Source organism: Leptonychotes weddellii, chromosome 10, assembly GCF_054177405.1.
Source record: "Leptonychotes weddellii isolate Sample4059 chromosome 10, ASM5417740v2, whole genome shotgun sequence".
In the NCBI taxonomy this organism is placed as follows: domain Eukaryota; kingdom Metazoa; phylum Chordata; class Mammalia; order Carnivora; family Phocidae; genus Leptonychotes; species Leptonychotes weddellii.
Window position 1 is genome coordinate 6,979,722 of NC_138378.1, and position 7,049 is coordinate 6,986,770.

A 7,049-nucleotide genomic window follows, 5' to 3' on the forward strand; every position below is an offset into this window, starting at 1 on the left:
TTTTTATTCTTATGTTAATCCCCATACATTACATCATTAGTTTTAGATGAAGTGTTCCATGATTCATTGTTTGTGCATAACACCCAGTGCTCCATGCAGAATGTGCCCTCCTCAATACCCACCACCAGGCTAACCCATCCTCCCACCCCCCTCCCCTCTAGAACCCTCAGTTTGTTTTTCAGAGTCCATCGTCTCTCATTATTTTTTTTTTTAAGATTTTATTTATTTATTCATAGAGACAGAGAGAGAGAGGCAGAGGAAGAAGCAGGCTCCCCGCTGAAGAGGGAGCCCGATGTGGGACTCGATCCCAGGACGCTGGGATCATGACCTGAGCTGAAGGCAGACGCTTAACCATCTGAGCCACCCAGGTGCCCCCTTTTCTTTTTAAAGGGAGAGATTGGGGCTTCTTTGCCCTTTTAGTCCCTGTTCATCTCATCTGATGGACTCTTCAAATGAAGTTATGAAATATCCAAGTATAAATCAGTGGAGTCATTGGGCAATCCCGTTAAATTATTGCCTTTCTTCACACAAACACATAATGCCCCAAAGGAGACCCCCTCCTCTTTCTTCACCCACTCCCACCTACTCTAGCTCACTCACACAGAGAAGGAAGAAGGATCTTATGGATTTCACCCCATCCTCTATTTGCATGTGAATGATCAGATTACTCCGAAGTGAATTTTGAGAACAACAACAAAAAGAAGTGCAAAACAAAATACAATGATTATGAATAGGAGTAGAGAGAGAGTCTGGTCCAGATAAATACATACTAGTCATGAGTTTCATATAGATCAGAAATATTTCCTTCTGCTCCACCCACTGAGGTGGAAAATTGATTCATCTGCTCTGCCAAAGCGCATTGTGTCTGTTCTCCATAATCCAACGGCCATCTTAGTTGATGTGCCACTGACTGTCTCTGGTTGGACACATAATCACAAATTAGTTCTATTAAGTATTTTCTGCTGTAGGAGGATGAGGAAAACAACCTACAGGTGTTACATTGCAGAATTTCATTGAATTATCTCTCCAACCTGCATTCAAACCAATCCCATGATTTATTAATTTTGTAAACCTAGATATCGTTCATTAAAGGTAAGATATTCAGGTATTAAATTCCACTGATCATACAGGATGGAATAGTTTAAATGGAAGCTGAATTACCTTTTCACTTATATTCAGAACATATATTCAGAATTTGCAATGAATATTTGCATCCTGCCTCCTCAGCATCTATTTCCCCCCGTTTTGCCAGCCATCTGTGGGTTTTTTTTTTTTTAAAGATTTATTTATTTATTTGAGAGAACGAGAATGAGAGAGAGAGAGAGAGAGTACATGAGAGGGGGGAGGGTTAGAGGGAGAAGCAGGCTCCTTGCCAAGCAGGGAGCCCGATGCGGGACTCGATCCAGGGACTCCAGGATCATGACCTGAGCCGAAGGCAGTCGCTTAACCCACTGAGCCACCCAGGCGCCCCTATCTGTGGGTTTTTAAGGGCATCTTCCAGCTTTCCATTCTCAGCATACACGATCAATCCTAGGACTGAACCAAAGAGCCAGACAACTTGTCTTGAGAACACTCAGATTTGGGCATGTTATCTAAGCCCAATCAAGGAAAGTGCATGGTGGGGCTTTCCCTAGAAATAGGAGGGAGAAAGGGCTCGCTTTTCTTCACTGGATTTGACTTCGGAAGGATTTAGCCTCACGTTGTCCTAGCAACCACACTGCAAATAGAAAAGAAAGGTTGTCTGGGAATAGAATCAAGAAAAGATGCGGAATTGAATGATAAAGAAAGAGAAGCAAGTAACTTTTGTCAATGTAGCCCAACCTGAACTAGATCTTGCCCTGTTCTGTTCAATTGTGTGAGCCAGTAAATTTGAGTTTTCTGCCTAGGACCAATTGGAATGGATATTTTGACCCTTGCCACTAAAGGAGAGCAAAAAGATACAATCTCTGATGGTTGTTAAATGGATATAGATCATTTCCTTGTCCATTTTGATTAAAGCAAACAAACAAAAAGAGGCCCCGTTGCACATCTGCATGGCTGGAAGCACTTTCCGTCAGAGGCTTGCTCCTCTAAGTTCGGACTGTTTCATCCATCTGACCCATGTGACCCATAAAGCATGAGTTAAGAGCTCAGGCTAGACAGCCAGACCAGCTGATTCCAATCCTGTTTCACTAACCATCATGAAACCAGCAAGCCCTTTCACCGCCCTTGCTCCAAGGTCTCCTCATCTATAATAAAAGCATTTTCCTTCTAGGGGTATTGTAAGGCAAGAATGGGATATTTATGAGAACCATAGAACAGTATCTGGCATGCTCTTAAGTAAATGAATAAAATGTCAGTCTTAAAATCTCATTTGCCTGAGAGTTGTCATATTTATAATAAATGTTCTGTATCAACCGACACGAATATATATCAACCATGGGTACCAATTTTTAAATTTTTAAACATTTACTTCCTTGTCTAATATCACCCCTTCCCTGCTGGGTACCCACTGCCATTTTGCTCCCCATGGTCCGCCAACCCATATGTACATCGAAAAGAAGCTCATAGAAATTGTTTCCCTGCTTCTTCCCATTTTGTCTCAAACAAATTAAACTTAGAAAGGCACTTATAAACTGATTCACATGCATGAGAAAACATTGGTTATAATTAATGCATTGACCTTACTCTGTATGTATAACCCATCTGTTTAAAAATGAAGAACGTGCCCCAATACAGAAGAATAGGTCAACAATATCAGAGTCTGAGGGACATGAAATAGGTTCATGGAGCAGTTATTACATGACAGAGGAAAACTGGATACAAGAAATTAATTTGGCTTAAATGGTCACCTTTTTAGGGTCTACTTAGATCCATGATCCCAAAAGAGACATTTCTAGTTAAGGGACTTAATTAGCATAGTCCTTCATTAATTCTTCTATATCACAACATCTATTAGCATCTACTTGTGTGACAGACACTCTGAGAGTTACAATAACTGATAGTATATAATTCTTATCATGAAGTTATTCCCACTCTAGTGGGGGAAGACAAAACCAAAATAATATAAAAGAAATGTGACAATATATTTCAATAACCATGTTCCAATTCTCTCCTAGGAGCTATATTAAATGCTGGTGATACAAAGATGAATTTTCTCATAAATCGTACAGTTAGAGAACTCACAGCCACATGCCTGAGCCATATATAAGATGGTAAAGCCAATGCAGTGCTCAACTGTGTCACATGGCAGAAGGAAGAAATTAATGATGTCTCTGAAGAGGAGGTTGGCTGGAAGGACTGCCCAAATTCTGTAATAGATTTTTAATAGGATGCTCTCTGGGGACAGGTTGTTTAGGAAGGTTTTGAGCTTTCTTAGACTAAAAGGAAATCTAACCATGACTGGATCCCCAATGTTTAGCAGGGTACTTCGTAAATAAATCTCAGCTTAACATGAAGAGCACAACTGTATTTCTTCCTATCCCTGTCAGTGTAAATTTTATTGGCTGAGAAGGCATCTTTATATAACTTGGTGAAAAGACCCACTCAAGTAGATGTCATCTTTCCTCCAAAGAAGACAGCTTCAGTGAGCAGAAAGGAAAGACCACAAGACTTCCTCTACCAGAGAAGTATTGCCATGGGCAGAAAGTTAGATGAAATCTAAGAACTCTGGTCAGCATATGCTCCATAAACAAAATTAAAGGTTTACCACAAGACAGGGTTATGTGTTTGCAGAAAGGGGCTTGGCATCCTTATAAATCAATGAGCAAAAAAGGCATATTCCCAGCATACAAGCTCCATGAGAACAGGGCCTGGGTCTGTCTAACGTGCTGTGTGTCCTCCTTGCCAAACCAAGTGATCAGCACAGACAAGGTGTTCAATAAATAGTCTCTGCGTAGACACCTGATTTGAAATCCAAATTATTGATGATTTACAGACTATAATTTCCAGGATGAAGGGGGAGAATGATCACTCAAATGCCATGGTGGAAATATAATTTGATTTGAACTTTAGAGCATTACAAAGAGCAATTTGGCAATCTGTATCAAAAGCTGTGAACATGTGCTTCATCATCATCTCCATCATCATCATCATATAACCTCAATATCTTTTAGCTGATATGACAGGCACTGTGCCAAGTACTTAATATGCATGCATTCATTTAATCCTCATCACAGCTTATGTGCTAGATATTCATAGTAACTCCAGGCTCACATGCAAGGAAGCATTCTTGGAAAGAGACATGCACCAAGTTACCCAGTGAGCAAGTGGCTGAACCAAAATTCGAACACAGCCACTTCTGACGTGAGACTCAAGCATCTCACTGCTCTGGTACATTGTCCCTAAACAGATAATGTAATGCATTTTTTTTTTTTATTGTGCAGTACCATTTCTACTAATCATTTGAGAATAATTAAGTCTGTGCTTCAAAATCCAAAGTATAAATTTTGCTTAACGTTCTTGTCACGTCATTTTGTGTCATGCTAAAATTATATTTCTTGAGCTTCTGGTTCACATTTCTTCATAAAAATGTCATTTCCATTCATTAGTTTGGAGAATTTGGGGGGGGGGACACAACAGCTTAAAATTAAACATCAGCTACCATATATGTTAAAATCTATTGGTCCACACTGCAGACCCCTACTGGCTGTCTCTCTTCTTGAATCACCACACCATTACATTTCTAGAATGAGCTTCTTCTATACCAAGTTACTCCTCTCATTTGTTTTTATATTCACATCTACAGACCTCCACTTTTGGTAAATAGACCGTTCAGTGAATTGGCTTTCAATGAACTAGCCCATACTTTCTACTCCAGGACCACCAGGGGAAAATATACGGAGTTCCTTCATTATGCAGAACAACTGACCTCCTTCAACTCAATTGCTCCATTTTAGAATAGACTCTGGGATTGGTTAAATAATTTACAGTATAGTAATACAATAGAACTATAGAGCAAATAAAAATTATATTGTACAAGAACAGTTAATAATCTGGCAAGACATTTAAAATGTATTGAGTGAATAAATACATTAAGGTTACAAAAAGGAGAAAACATATCACACCCTTTCAAGGGAAAAATTTAAGTTGCATTTGTGTTTATAAAGACATACATCACAGTTTTGTTTTGTTTTGTTTTTTTAAAGATTTTATTTATTTATTTGACAGAGAGAGACACAGCGAAAGAGGGAATACAAGCAGGGGGAGTGGGAGAGGGAGAAGCAGGCTTCCCGCTGAGCAGGGAGCCCAATGCGGGGCTCGATCCCAGGACCCTGAGATCATGACCTGAGCCGAAGGCAGACGCCTAACGACTGAGGACCCAGGCGCCCCCATCACAGTTTTTAATAATAGTTTTTTTCTCTGCATTGTGGGATTATAGGCTTTTTAAAAAACCTATATAAATACATTCATAAATACATACAATTGCTTACATTGATGAAACCTGGAAGAAAATTCAAGATGCTTATCTGTATTGTCTGATTACTCTCAAATAAATATTATAGGATGTGGCTCCACAAGGGCAGTGGATTTTTGTCTGTATCCCATTCTCTAGAGTGACCCCTGAAATGTCATAGACACTTAATATATAATTTTTGAAGGAATAAATGTATATTATTTTATAATTTTAAAGGCTGTTTTTTAAGTTAAATGATGCCGAGAAAATTAATCATCTGTAAAGTAAAAGAACGGGGTCTCTACAATATACCATGTACCAAAAATAAACTGCAAATAGATACAAGGCTTAGATATAAAAACAAGACTCTGGTCCTATCTCCCATCTATTCCTGATACAGTCTGAGTGATCTTTCTACAACACACTTTCGGTCATATCATTCCTCTATTTAAAAACTTGGAAGGCTTTCCCACTGCATTGGTATTAAAGTTTAAAATATAAAAAATACTCAGCATAGCCCTGAGGCCCTGCATGGTACGGTACCCGCCCACCACTCCAGTCCATCTTGTTCTCTCTCTCTATCCCAGTAGCAATGGGATTTTGCTCTCCTCTGAGAGAATCATACAGTCTGTATGCTTTCAGGATTGGCTTTTCACACTCAGCAAAATTCCCTGGAGATTCATCTGGGTTGTGGTGGATATCAATAGTTTGTGACTTTTTATTGTTGAGTAGTATTCTATGGTATGGTATATTAGTTTGCTTAAGGTTGCTAAACATTTGGGTTGTCTTTTTCTTTTTTTTTTTAAGATTTTATTTATTTGACAGAGAGAGACACGGCGAGAGAGGGAACACAAGCAGGGGGAGTGGGAGAGGGAGAAGCAGGCTTCCCGCCGAGCAGGGAGCCCGATGTGGGACTCGATCCCAGGACCCTGGGATCGTGACCTGAGCCGAAGGCAGACGCTTAATGACTGAGCCACCCAGGCGTCCCTGGGTTGTCTTTTTTTCCAATTTTGTGCTGCAATGTATAAAGCTGCTATAAACATAAATGCACAATTTTTTAACTGAACATAGGTCTTCATTTACTTTAGATAAATGCCCAGGAAGGTATTTGCTGGGTCATAGTATGATCACATGTTTACTTTTTTAAGAAACTGCCACACTGTTTTCCAGAGTGGCTGTACCATTTTATATTTTTCTCAGCAATGTATGAATAATCCAGATTCTCCCCATCCTTACCAGTATATGGGATTGCCATGATTGTTTTTCCAATTGTAGCTATTCTAGTAGACGCATAGTAGTATCTCATTGTGGTTCTAATTTGCATTTCCCTGAGAGCTAATGTTGCACATCTCTTCATATGCTTACTTTCCATCTACATATCTTCTTTTCCCCTTTGTGGCTATTATAAACAATGCTGCTAAAAAAATCTGTGTTAAAGTCTGTGTGGGCATATTTTTTTAATTCTTTTGGGTATATACCCAAGAGCAGAATTATGGGGTCATATATAATCCTGTTTTTAACATTTTGAGCAAACTGTTCTCAAAAGTGAACAGTACCATTTTACATTCCCACCGAAGTGTATTAGGGTTTCAATGTCACTGAATTCTCACCAAATCTTTGTATTGCCTGTCTTTTGATTTTAGCTGTTCTGGTGAGTGTAAAGCAGCATCTCACC